The 14551-nt window shown below is 32.4% G+C and overlaps 1 protein-coding gene across 1 annotated transcript in view; it reads right to left on the bottom strand.

The window, feature by feature from the left end:
• The window catches only part of LOC139822894 (aminopeptidase N-like), an 85946-nt gene that overhangs the window by 25064 nt on the left and 46331 nt on the right, over positions 1-14551 (bottom strand). The gene's annotated exons all lie outside the window — the stretch shown is intronic.

Raw genomic sequence — 14551 nt, 5'->3', positions numbered from 1 at the left:
AGAGCAAGCGAGGATCAATTATTCTACCAAAAATCAATATTGGTTAAAGAGTTAAACTCTTTGAAATATAGTTATAAACAACAGAGTTGTTATGTTACGTTTGAATATATCTGCCGAGCCATATATAGTTACAATAGGCAGCTGCGTCCGTCACTTGTGAAATAATAAAGTTAATTTTTTAATAAAAATGCAATAAATTATAATTATTAAAGTAATAATGGAGCAATAAGAAGCAATCAAGAAGCAATCATTTTATGCTGGATTTAGTTACACAAAGTTATTAAAAATATGTTTTTGAGTCATAATTATAAATTTTACGTTTTTTGTAAGTATTTTAAATACAAAGTGTAACCCGGATCAAGTTTTCGAACGCAGCCTAATAAGGCAGTTACTGCAGTTAAAAAGAGATAAAGAGTGAATAATTGAAAGTTACGGTTAACCGATTTTGAAATTCACGTGCAATTTCTCTCGAGATTATTATATCTCCTATAATTTATGACGACGTTATTTTCCGTAGATAACCGCGAACGCTGCATAAATCTTGTCGTTTGTCGGTAACGTTTACCATCATTATGTAATAGCAAGTTGCTCTTCGTTTTATCGTTCACTGTCGGAAAATCAACGACACTTTGTATTCGAGCAATGTTAAATTATAAAAATCTGTCGAATGTATACATTAAAAGCACCTATCTTGATATTTATAATGTTATGATATTTTTTGCAAAATAAATGTCTATTAATGTCAAATTAGAATACGATTCTAACGAATATTTATTGTACTGTTAATAATTATTTATTTATTATTTTTACATTCCTGTAATAATTGCAACGAGAAACATAGAAATTATGATACTATCGGTATCGATACTATTACATAATATAAGCATCTATTTTATTTTATTTATTTATCTCATTTACGCGTATACATATTTTTAGTAATTTACAACTATGATTTCTAGTGTGATGTAATGATTACTTAAGTTGCAATCAATTTTATTTATAAATTTTGACTTATTTGTAAAGAATCATTAAGGCTCTTGGATGGTCAGCCGAGAACTCTGCGTTGACGGTGGCGACGTACCGTCGCGGCAGAAATCAGAACTCTCTCCAATGGAGAATTCTGTCCTTTGTGACATATGTTGACAACCTATTTTGTTGTGCATGCTATTTCTTTATTATTCGCTCTGTGCTTGTGCTCTAACGTTTAACGTATCCGTGAAAGTCATAAAATTGGCCGAAAAGTAAGATTTGCATGCGGAAGAAACGTTTTCACCTCCTTTCGATAGTCGTTAAACGGCTGTTATTCCCGTATGTTTAGGCTTCGTTTTATGGCTGTTTGTTTATTGTCGACGGAAAAGGGTAGTTTTCGGCCAATTTCGGAAGTGTTCTGAAACGATCTATAGTAATGTTTTATTGAAATGTCTTTTTATTTGAAAATGGCATGCACAACAAAATTGGGTGTTTTCCTCGCCTCAATAGTAAGAATCCAATATGGCCGCGGTGACCATCCAGGAGCCTTAAGTGAAATAAATATTGGCGGGCACCTAGAAAGTATGAAGACTGAATTAAATATTTGAGACTATATTTTACTTTTTTATATAGCAATACACACTTTTACAAGATTTCATCAATACGCGTTTTAATTTTCCTACTGAAAAAAATCACGTCACGAAATCACTCAGGTGTCATGGCCGCAGTTGCTGAGCGCCCCCACCTCCTTCTTCTCTTGTTCAGGTGTCATGGCCGCAGTTGCTTGCGATCTTTCGGATCGACGAGTCGATTCTCTGCAAAGGATTCTCTTTTTCGGATTCATCTTGACAACTGCAAAGGTTTTGGACTCTGACCGAGCGAGATTCAGATGACCAAGGAGTGGACTTATCAGCAGGAAAGGAGAGCTGCAACAACTAGCGTCCGTGAGGGAAGATCGAGGCGAGAAATCTAATCCCACGAGCGGGGCCTTTGATAGATTCCGAATTTTAAGACGCCATATTGAAGATCGACATTAGTCGTCAAAGTACAAGGGCCTGCTAGGTTTATTCTCGTCTTCAGATCTGAGATCTGCATTTTGTTCTTGTGGCTCTGGCCTAAAATTCTAGCCCAAGAACCGATCTGATAGACATTCATGCAGAGGCCCCCCTTTTTCATTTTTCTATCTTTCTTTTTTTCTTCAGCAGCATTACATTTAAATACGTTTCGGACTCTCATTCTCAGTCAGTAATCTAGATACTTTGATTCCGTCCTGTAAAATCAGACTTTTTTTAGTTTATTCTCTATTCTATCTTCAGGACTGATTACTGATTTGTTTGTTTATATTCACATAAAAACTCTTTAGTTCATATCAATTTCTTTTACGTTGGCATATTTTTAAAAAGAACTACATACAATAAAGACAAAATTTTCTTAAAAAGAACTCTCTTTCTATCGCTTACCTACTCAAGAATTCTCGTCATACTTGCTGTGTTTGTCAATATTTTTTAAACAACAATAGACAAATAATTTTTATATGTTTAAAGATAATATTTTTTTGTATTTTTTATGGAAAATATGTGTTTATAGATTGATATATTCATAAAAATTTATAAAAAAAAGTAACTTAATGGAATTAATCTTTAAAGTATAGTACTTTTTTCTATTAATAAATAATTGACATTTTTTTCTTTACTTTATACACAGTTAAAGAACTCTTTAACAGTAAAAAAAAAAATACTTAAAAATACTTAAAAAAATAATTTGTAATATAGTTGCGTTTACATGTAAAATATAAAACATAGAATTAAATAAAAAATTTTAATATTTTTAAACATTTCTTAGCATGGATAATTATAAAAAATAATAAACATTTTTAATTAACATTCCAGATCTGAACATTCTAGATTTCTTAAAACAGTCTTTCAACAAATAAACCTAAAAAATTAGAAAACAATATATTCTAAAAGTCACTATTTAAAAATTAAAAACACGTTAATAATAATAATGTTAAAAATGTTTTGCAGAAAAAGAAGAAAATCAAAGAAAACTTCAATGTGCTTTGCCCAATTCATCAGCCTCTTCACAAAGTCGTTCTTCACAAAGCAGTGATTCAAATTCTAATGAATCATCCAATAAATCATCAGATAGTGATTAAGTTTAGTGTTACCAATGTTAAAATGAGTTTAACCCTTGGTTGCCACACCGGGTCAAAATGACCCCAACCAATTTTCAAACAGCTACATGCTGTTTAAAAACTAACAGTTTAAGTAGATTACAAAAAATTCTAAAATTAAGTTTAAACATTGTAGAATGTATCCTTATTATAAAGAACTAGCATGCCCCGCCGGGCTTCGCCCCGGAGAACATGTGTATTAAGACACGCAAATAGTCTCTCTCTCTCTCTCTCTCTCTCTCTCTCTCTCTCTCTCTCTCTCTCTCTCTCTCTCTCTCTCTCTCTCTCTCTCTCTCTCTCTCTCTCTCTCTCTCTCTCTCTCTCTCCCACTCTCTCTCTCTCTCTCTCTCTCTCTCTCTCTCTCTCTCTCTCTCTCTCTCCCGCTCTGGAAAATTTCGTAACCAATTTCCAAAAAAATACCGATTCCCAAAAAGATCGGTAACGAAAAACTATACAGTGAATAGCACTCCCCGGGAAATTCTACCCCTACTTCATATATAATTTTTTGCGATTCGGTCAATTAATTCCCGAAAAATTTGAAAAATTTCTGATACCGGCTTCCAAAAAAATCGGTAACGAAAATTATACACTTTATAACATTCCCGGAAAATTCTACCCCCGTTTCATATACAATTCTTTGAGATTCGGTCAATTATTTTCCGAAAATTAAAAAAATTAGAAAAACCGGTTTCCAGAAAATCGGTAACAAAAAACTATACACATTATGACACTCCCCGGGAAATTCTACTCCTGTTTCATATATATTTCTTTGAAATTCGATCAATTATTTCCCGAAAAAAAAATGAAAAAAAAGTCGAATACCGGTTCCCAAAAAGATCGGTAACAAAAAATTATACATTCTATAACACTCCCCGGAAAATTCTACCCCTATTTTATATACTTTTGGTAAAAATTCGGTCGAATAGTTTCAAGAGTGTATAAAGGACATACATACATACATACATACATACATACATACATACATACATACATTCATTTTTATATATATAGTAGATTAACTTTTTGAGTGGCATTATGCTCAAAAAATCTTTTTAAAAAGTGTTTAAAAAAGAGGTGTGACAACCGAGAGTTAATGTTATCATAACGTATATCTAAGTTGTTTATGTTATATGCTATTTATTTTATTATATTAGTTGCTTTCTATTTACACTCAAGTGATCTGAGTCACTCAGTTATGTGAGTGTTTTACACTCAGGTAAGATATGTCATTTTGTATTTACCTGCTTATTTTGATGACAAATCTATTGCGTAATAATACGCACGGTTTACAGCCTCATTTTTAATGCATGTGAGTCTATTAGATTCATCAAAGCACATGGTCTCGATTGTGGATAAATACTCAGTTGAATCTCACTTGTCAGCATGCAAAAAGAACGTGCATTTAACTGAGTTATGATGTCACAAGTGAGAATTATTTGAGTTGATGTAAATGGAAAGCAACTATTATTTATGATATACTCATTTATATACTTAAAAAGTTGACTCAAATAAAATTATAGACAATATAATAAAATTATAAACAATATAAAAATAAAATTATAGACAATATAATAAAATTATAGACAATATAAGAATAAAATTATAGACAATATAATTTATTACAGTATTGATTCTTTATTTAGAACCACTTATTTTGCTTAAATCATCATGTTTTACATGCATAAGTTACGACGAAGAAGCAATTAAACAAACTTTGTAGTTCCTATATAACTTTATTCAAATTTCAGAAAAAAATGTGTTTCTCAGCATTACGTAACTTTTTAAATTACGTATTTTTAAAATTATATATAAAAGATCATATTTCATATTTATATATAAAAGATATTATTTCAGAAGATTTTTGCTTACTGAAAATGAGCGTCGACGTGAAAAGGCACCTTTAACACATGTGATTTTACAATCATTTGTATAACTGATGTAATGTTTGAGTGACGCGTCACGAAAATGGAACATAAGAAAATTGAGTAGCGTTAAGGCCGGTTTTCACACGCAATGATTAGTGGCGCCAACTGACTGGCATTCATTGGCGCCAGAACCGACTAGCAAACTCACAAGTATTTACACAGTGATTGGCGTATACTATGGAAAATATTTAACATTTATTAAACACACAGTAAATGACAGCAAGCATATAACCTCCAAATTTGAGGTTATATGCTTTGGCCAATAACCGCCAGTAAACGCCACATTACTAGCACCAGTTGTATCAAGTGTTTACACTTGCATTTTTACTGGCGTTAGTCGACTGGCGCGGCCTGGCGCCACCAATCATTGCGTGTGAAAACCGGCCTTTATACGACTAAATTCTGTATCAAACTTCACAAACTTACAGAGATCAAGTTCTATCCCAGACACAAGTTTTTAGGCGGCACAAGGTATTTTCAGATAGCCGTGAAACTATGAAAGATGAATCCCGTTCTGGATCTCTCCCTCCCCCCTCCCCTCCAATGACATAAACAATCAGGTGATTCAAATTTAATTTAATTAATCGCTATAAAAAATTTTACGTTTTAGTGAGAGTTGTTACTTGATGTCTCTAGTTGCATTGTTAGGTGACTGTGTCACACGAGCAGTTCAAATTGATGTGTGTTTCAAATATGCGTACCAAACAAGAGCAGTGATTGAATTTCTTACCGTGGAAGAAATTAGTTCTATTGAAATCCATTCGCATTTCAAAAATGTTGTTATCATAAACATTTTTGAGACGCAAACAGGTTTCAATGGTTCAGCAGAAAAAACAATTCAGCAAGCAATCACTAATTTTTTAAAATAACTGGTCTTTGCCTTTATTTCTTCTCTGGATCTAAGTATAAAAACCAATAAAGAATTATTGCACGCTCATTGAGCTGTTTTCCCTGCTTAACATCGAATATGTTCCCGGATACCGCCTTTGCAACTTTTTAACCTTTCCCAATTTACGAGACATTGCGCTACTGAATGTTAATTTCATCGGACTGGTCAGACATTCTTGAATTTTTGTTTTAAATTTTAAATTTAGAGATTTAATTTATTTCAGAAAATGAGTTTTTACAAATTCTATACTCTTCAGTCCTATTAATTATTATTAATCCATAATGTGGCCAACAATGATCGCCAAGCCTCGGAAGAAAATCACGCAAAGATAACTCTATTAATATATTGACTATACCACCCATATAATAACTAACATTCAATCTTGTTGAAAAACTATTAAAGAGAGTAAACATGTGTTTTTGTAATTTATATTTTATAATATAAAACATCGAAAAATATTTACCCTTACAAACCCTTCCTCAATGACTTCTCCTTTACATATATTGTAAACTTTATAGACAGTACACATGTAGTAGGCGGTAGCCTCTCCCTCTGCGGCAGAGATGAATGAGGCTGAAACCTCATCGGTTCGCGTAAGAAGTTGAAAACCCGTACGATGCTATCCAGAGAATCATCGCGAAGCGAAGTCCATCCCACCCCTGCTTATAGAGCGAAACGAGGTCTATCATTGTACGGTTTCAGGTTTTCAACTTTTCACATGAACTGAGGTCCACTCTCCCCCCTGCATGTATACTGTTTATACACACATATCAGTAAATTACTTCTCTTAGCATTGACACAAACTGTTATATTTCTTAAACTTTTTTGTTCGTAACTTTTTAATAAACAACAAGTGACAGCTAAAACTTTCTGAAGTAAGTTACTCCGGAGGATAAACTCTATAATATATGTGAAGCAGAAGGTCATTCAGAGGAGGGGGGGGTTCGGAAGGGTAAATATTTACCAAAACATTATTAGATAAATGGGGTTTTTTAAAATAAAAGTGTCATGCTATTCGTATTTGAATGACACAGCGGAAACGATAAATTTAATTATTTATTGATAATAACTCGTATAATAGTCAATTTATGTCAATAATATGCGGCAGAACGTTATTTGACTAAAGGCTGATTTATAGAGGCCGTAACCGTTGATTTAAGCCGTAATCTTTAAGAAATTGCCCAATCACAGTCGATTGTTCTATGTTCTTCTCACATTCGACTGTGATTGGTCAATTTCTTAAAGATTACAGCTTAAATCAACAGTTACGGCCTCTATAAATTAGCTTTAAAGCGAATAATCGAAAAATCAAATGTTTTTTCATAAACATAACTACTTTTCTAAAACGTAAATTCAGTGAAATAATAAGCATAGTAAATATTCAGTAAGATAATAAATTTATATCACATAGTATAGGAGACACGATTAGTAAATAATTTTATACTAGCTTCTATTGTCTTAACTTACTTGTCAAAAAATATAAGTAGCATTTTTTATTTTTTAAGTAATATTTCTCCTTTTCTTTTTCTCTTAAGGACGTTCTTTCGTCCTTATACTAGAGAAAATCGATTTTTTTAGGATTTTCTTGAAACTGTGAATATACGTTAATTTAGGTGTGCTTCATGCGTGGTATAAATTTCAGTATCTCTTCCGGTATAAAAAAATCAAGATACTGAGCCTCAAAGTTTCAACTTTTACTAATGAAAAGGTTTTCCAGGCCAAACGGTAAGAGATACGAGATTGGCCAAAAGGACCAAAGTTGCTCCTCTCGTCGAGTTCTATAAGGAAAAAGAGCCAAAACTAAAAAAAATTAAATTTATCAAAAATTTTTTTTGAAACTTTGAGGCTCAGTATCTTTATTTTTTATACTGAAAGAGATACTGAAATTTATACCACGCATAAAGCACACCTAAATTAACGTATATTCACAAAATCCTAAGAAAATCGATTTTCTCTAGTATAAGGACGAGAGAACGTCCTTAAATATGTTAAAATATTGTATGTGTATGTGTTATTTAAAACACATATACAAACATTAGACGTTTATTTTATCGACTACAATTGGCAAATAATCATCGTGACGATTTGACCATTGGTTTTGGTCCAATTGATCGTTAAGACGTTAATAATTTTTGATACTTAAATATATAAGCATCTCATTTTTAAATAATTAAATTAAATAATTAAATTAAATATTGCAATAAATTTAATAATTTAATTTAATTTAATTTATTTAAAAATGAGATGCTTATATATATAAGTATCAAAGATTATTAACGTCTTGACGATCAATCGGACCAAAACCAATGATCGAATCGTCACGATAATTATTTGCCAATTGTAGTCGATGAATGACTAATATTTATTATATCGTTGGCGAATTACGAATATACTTTCGGTTCACATATACAAACATATACACGTACAATAACCGGAAAAATACAAAGGCATCGATCTCTTTACCCATACAGCACATGATATCATTCGAATGTTCGGTACTCGTACTGTAAATATACGTACCGTATATAATATACTTCGAACATTTCTATAACATCTCTAGTAGTAGGTATATTATTTCTCATAAATTTTCAGGAAGTACCTGTAATATTTTACAGTAGTATATTACTTTTCATGAATTCTCGTATACTACTCCTCAGAATATACAGGGGTAAGAGCCAATTTCACCAACCACGATTAGCTTAACCGACGATTAAAGTTAGCAGGGTGGATTTATTTCTATTGGTCAATCCTGCTAACTTTAACCGTCGGTTAAGCTAACCGTGGTTGGTAAAATTGGCCCTAAATCATTAAACGACGCAAGCAAATATCTCGAAAAATATAAAGAATACGGAAAAACAAACAAAAGTTGTATGGTCTAAAGGGGGACACATGATTCTGATATGAGTTATATCGTAGATATCGTCGTTTTCAAAAAATTTTAAAGAAGACTAATTTCTCAAATAAAACTTGACTTTTTCCTTGAAATAAAAGTTGTAGATCTCGTCGAGACGTTTTCAAAACACTATAATAAAGCTCTGTTTCATTACAAATTTTCTGAGATATTTAAAATTTTGTAAAATTTATAATATTTTTAATATAATATGTGAAAATATCTCATAAAGTATTCACTTTTTAATGACTTACCTTTATACTTTTATTCGTAGAATAATAAAAGAAATCGATTGTTGTAAAAAAAAAAAAACAGAAAAAATTATATTAAAAAATTCCATTTTATAGACGCATTCAATTTTGCAAAATTGCAAATGTAAAAATCAATATTATTATTCGCTTTCTTTCATTATTCTACGGAGGGGCTCCCGTTTGCTTACAATCCTGATTGCCAACAGCTTCGTTTGCCGACATTGCCGATTGCCTACAAGCATTATTGCGCACATGTAATAGTTAAAAATACGAATGTACGTTTGCGCACATGGCCAAACATATACACACAAGCAGATTGCATACATGACATTATTGTCCACACACACATTGCACACATAACTATATTGCACACATAATAAAATAAAAAATAATATTAACACTTTGCACACATGACATTATTGCGCACAAACACTTTGCACACATGACATCATTGTGCATATAGGTATGCATTGCACACATAAATTTATTGCGCACGTAAAATAAGAAAATCATATTAGCACATTGCACACATAACGTATTGTACACATATTACACTTTGCACACATAACATTATTGCGCGTTTAACATCTTGCTTCGCGAAACAGAGCGACACTTTTTTCTGTCAGATTCTTTCGTTTCACGCAAAAACGCCATGTGTGCAATGCGTATATGCACAATAATTACGTGTGCAAAGTGTATGTGCGCAATAACTTTATGTGTGCAATGTGCTAATATGATTTTCTTATTTTGTGTGCGCAATAATATTATGTGTGCAATGTCATGTGTGCAAAGTGTATGTGACCAATAAGTTATGTGTGCAATACGTTTGTATGTGACCAATAGTTATGTGTGCAATGTGCTAATATGATTTTCTTATTTTATATATGCGCAATAATATTATGTGTGTAATGTGTATGTGCGCATAATTTCCGATTTATACTTGGACTATTCTGTTCCTGCTTAAATTTAACTGCTTATATTGTTAGAACTTTTAGCCCTTAAAAGGAACTTTTTGTGTTCGCTGTAGTTAATAAGATATTCATGGTTAAATATAGGGTTTATTGCAGAAAAGGTATATTAGATCATTGACAATTAGATAAATTTTAATTATGTTGCAAACATATATGTATGCAAACTCTAGAAACGATGAAAATGTGTGTGTGTGTGTGTGTGTGTGTGTGTTGTGTGTGTGTGTTAACGATCTACAAAATATCACTCACTAATATTATTTAATAATACGTGACAAGCATGTAATTATTTGTGAGGCAAATACAAAGGACGTAATAAAAGAGGCAACGTCAATAAATGCGTCAATTATGTGGTAAGTTATACCGAACTATTTAAACAATAACAATATTGCAGTTATTTTCTCTTAAATGTGTGATTTGATTGCAATTCAGAATTTATTTTATAGGTATACCAATTGTTTTTCCTCAATATATCAAATTGATCTGATAATACTTTATTATATATACATTAATAAAAATTAATTACATTAAAGTTAAATATTTTTAGATGTAAAGTTACTTCGAAAGACCGAACATGCAGTATTGCGTTAAAGATCGAAAACGTAAAACTTTCTTACTCTCTCGTACACACACACACACACACACACACACACACACACACACTCTCTCTCTCTCTCTCTCTCTCTCTCTCTCAAATAAAAACACAGATAATTTTTGTTTTATATTATGTATAGAAAATAAAAACCAAATAATGTACAGACTTAAATAATTATAATTTATCTTTATTTTAAATATTTTCAATCACGTTTGTCGAAATGCATCAAATTTTCTGCAGTTAGCGGCAAAAAACAACTCAAACAAGTTTTATATTTCTTTCAAATTAATTCAGCTACCTCTATTTTTATAGTAACTCTATAACTTTATTGTTTTCATTGCCCAATTAACATATATTATAACATATAATAAAACGCGGTAAATTTTTTATCTATATTAATGAACTAAAAGTTATAACAAATTACAACTATTCTGTTTATAGAAATATATAGCATAATTTTCTCTTTGACGTAAGTTGTTATCTCACGCTGCGCGTGACACTACCGTGTCTCTTGATAATATAATCTTTATAGACAATGCTAAAAACGTGTAAAATGTCATCTAAAAAAAGATATAATAAAACTAAGTAGATACAATGACGTAAGTAGTTTTGATTTAATTGATAAAGTAATATTGTCTCAGGAAAAATAAAGTTATAGATATAAAATATACTAATTAACAAATATCTTTCTTTTATGTAAACGTTGTATGAAGACTAGCTGGGCGAAAGGATATAAATAGATATTTACGTAACTATTCAGATATTACACACATTTTAGTATACGCAAATTTAAAATTGAATATTAGTCTTTAATATAAATATGCAGTCGTTTCTATAATCTTCTTATCAGTAAGTTCTTCAATATTACATCATGTATGATATAATATTATCAACAATAATCACTTATATAACGTGTTATATCTTTTAAATATTATCGCTGATTAAATTTTTCTTGAGCAAAGTTAATATTATTGAAATTAATTTTTTCGTAAAATTCCTTTTATTACATTATCATATTGTATGTTTATATACTGACCGATATAATGGGAGTCACTCTAAATTGACCAGAAAATCTTTCATGGAAAGTTAATGGATTTAAAGTAGGAAGCCTGCGTACGCGCGCGTATATATACGTAGAATATATATATATATATATATATATATATATATATATATATATGTTCCACGTATTGTTAGTCCATTAATTTTTGCGTTTTATCATTTTGAGAGACACTGCTTTAGTTGTTTGTAGCACTGATAACTTTCTTAAAAAAAAAATTCAAAGAGAATACATATATGTATGTTTTTTTTATGTTTAAATGATTCAAAAAAACATTGTTTATTTTTTCCAGGAACAGTCCTGGAAACTGCCAAATGTCCTGGAATATACCGATGTTAAAAGTCCCGGAACATACTATATATATATTTATATTTGTGTTTTAAACTAAGGGCGGCTATAAAAAGGAAAAGATTCCGACTAAACAAAACAGGGTTGGCAAAAAACATGTTTTTTTATTTTAAACAAAAAAAAAAACAATGTTTTAACTAAGGTAAAAAAACATGTTTTAACAAAAAAACATGTTTAAACAAGCAAAAAAAAAACACGATAGCTTTGATCTATGCAAGAAGATTTAAAATAAAATATTTATTGATCTGAAAGCAGCATTCGACTCCGTGAACAGAGAAAAAATTTGGGAGGCACTGAAAAGAGAAGGGATTAGTGAACAGCTGAGAACTAGGATAGAAGATCTGTACGAAGAGACAAGAAGCGTGGTAAGAGTGAAAGGAGAAAAGGGATCATGCTTTTGCATGGTCAAAGGAGTCAGACAGGGATGCCCGCTGAGCGCTATGCTCTTCATACTACTGCTGGCAGATTTAGAGGAAACAATGAGAAGGGGGCAAGATGGAGGCGTGGTAGTAGGGAGAATAAAATTTTGGACGTTAGCATACGCAAACGATATAGTAGCTATAGCAGAGGACGAAGAGGAGATGAAGAGAACGATGAAAAGACTGGAGAAATATTTCGACAGAAAAAAGTTGAGAGTGAATGTAGGGAAAACAAAGGTAATGAGATTTAGGAAGGAAGTAGGTAAAATGAAGAAAATGGAATGGAAATGGATGGGAGAAAAAATAGAAGAGGTAAAGGAATTCTGATATCTAGGCTACACATTCCAAAAGAACGGAGGACAGGAGGCGCATATAAAAGAGTAAGGAAAGCTACCATAGCAATGAAACAGGTTTGGGGAATAGGAAAAAAGTTATTTGGAGGAGACTGGATAAGAAGAATTAAGTTATACGATTCACTGGTAGCAAGCATAGCTTTATATGGAGCAGAAGTGTGAGGATGGAAAGAGAGAGAGAAAATAGAAAGAATGCACGAAAGGTATATAAGGTGGACATTGGGCCTAGACTGGAGCACACCCGGATACATGATAAGGGAGGAAACCAAGAGGGACAGAATGAGAGTAAGTGCTGGTAAAAGGGCGATGAAATACGAGGAAAAACTGGAAAGGGGAGAGGGAAATGAGATTGCAAGACAATGCTGGAAAGAAATAAAAGGGAATGTCAGGAAGGAAAAGGCAAATTGGGAAGAAGAGAGAAGGAGCTTTTATGAAAAAAGAGGATACGCAACTGAGGAGATAGAAAGGAAAAGAGGAAATGGCTGAGGCAGTATAGAGGAGATAACAAGAAGAGACAAAGACATTCAGAGTCAAGAGAGAGATAAAAGAGTAAGAGAGTCTAGATATAACAGGTGGTACAGGGAGATAGCAGAAATCAGAAGGCCAGAATACCTAGAGAAAAAAGAGAAAGAGAAGTCCATGATCAGGATAGCGAGATTTAGGCTAGGTAATGAGATGAGAGGTGGAAGATATTGGGAACCAATAGAGAAAAGAAGCTGTAGAATATGTGGTGCAGAACCAGAGACATGGGAGCGTGTGTTAGAGCGGTGCACAAGAGGAAAGGAGGAGGAGAAGCCAGAAGGAATTGGCGAGAAGATCATAAGGATACTGAATAGTAAAGGAGAGAGAGATAAATGGATGGCAGAGCTGGAGAGAAGAAGAAGGCAGGCTAATACAGCGGCAAGTTAGTCAGAAAGATTAGAGAATAATACAGATGATTTTTGTTGAGGAGGATAAGCGGAAGGTATTGGATTCAAAGAGAAAGGAAGAGAGCAGATTGAGGGTGAAAATGGACGAGGACAAGTCGGTGGAAACGAGGGTAAGAGAAAGAGAGGAGAAAGAAAGGAGAAAAGAGAGGAGAGAAGAGGAAAGCGGGAGGCCAAAGAGGATCATGGAGGAAGAAAGAGCGAAAAGGATGGAGGAGAATCTCCTTATGGATACGGACGAGGACGAAGCAGATAGGAAGAAAAAAGAATAGGAGAAATTTAGGATGGAAAAGAGAGATAAAAGGAGATAAAGAGAGAAGCATTAAGAGAGAGGAAGGGGAGAAGGAAGTAAGATTGTAAGAATGTAAGAATAATCTTTAATGCAGTTATTTGCAGAGTGAACGTAGAATAAGAAAGAAGGAAGGCATCAAACAAGAGGAGGGAGAGAGCCGGAAAGAAAAGGGAAGAGCAACGACAGAAAGGAGAAAGTCAGAGGGGTGCGGAATTAAAGGAAGCTGAAAGAGATGACCAGAAGGGTGCCGGATGGAAGACGAAGGGAAGGGAAATGAGATGTGAGGTCGCTCAATGACCAGGTCGGGGAAAAAAAAAATAAGAAAAATTATATTATAGATATAAAATGTATACGATTAATGATTGAATGTATAATGTATATGATTTTATTTGTATAGCAGAATTTGTAAAGGTTTTTGGGAACGTTTTTACTGAAAAAAACGCCTTTTCAACCCCGGAAGGGGGGTGAAATAAAAATTAATTGATTGATATAT

Source organism: Temnothorax longispinosus, chromosome 12 (assembly GCF_030848805.1).
Source record: "Temnothorax longispinosus isolate EJ_2023e chromosome 12, Tlon_JGU_v1, whole genome shotgun sequence".
NCBI lineage: Eukaryota > Metazoa > Arthropoda > Insecta > Hymenoptera > Formicidae > Temnothorax > Temnothorax longispinosus.
Note: the sequence above shows the minus strand (reverse complement) of the source record. Positions and strands in the feature narration are given on the sequence as shown.